Below are 252 nucleotides of genomic sequence, written 5' to 3' on the forward strand. Positions count from 1 at the left end.
ATTGGGGTGAAATTAAAGTAAGATTCAAATAATGTTGTTGGTGGACCTCACAGAAAAAAGCTAAAAAGACCACAAGGCTCACTAGTCTCTAACCATAGGTGTACCCTTTTTCTTTCTGGCTATGTATGTGTGGCTTTACATCTAAAAAGATAAAAGACTATGTAACAAATAAATTCTTAGAATTTATTTGTTGGATAAAATAAAATCTTATAAGATAATAAATATAGATAAATTAATTTAATTAAAATTTAT

The sequence above is a fragment of the Arachis ipaensis genome, chromosome B03, assembly GCF_000816755.2.
Source record: "Arachis ipaensis cultivar K30076 chromosome B03, Araip1.1, whole genome shotgun sequence".
Lineage (NCBI taxonomy): Eukaryota > Viridiplantae > Streptophyta > Magnoliopsida > Fabales > Fabaceae > Arachis > Arachis ipaensis.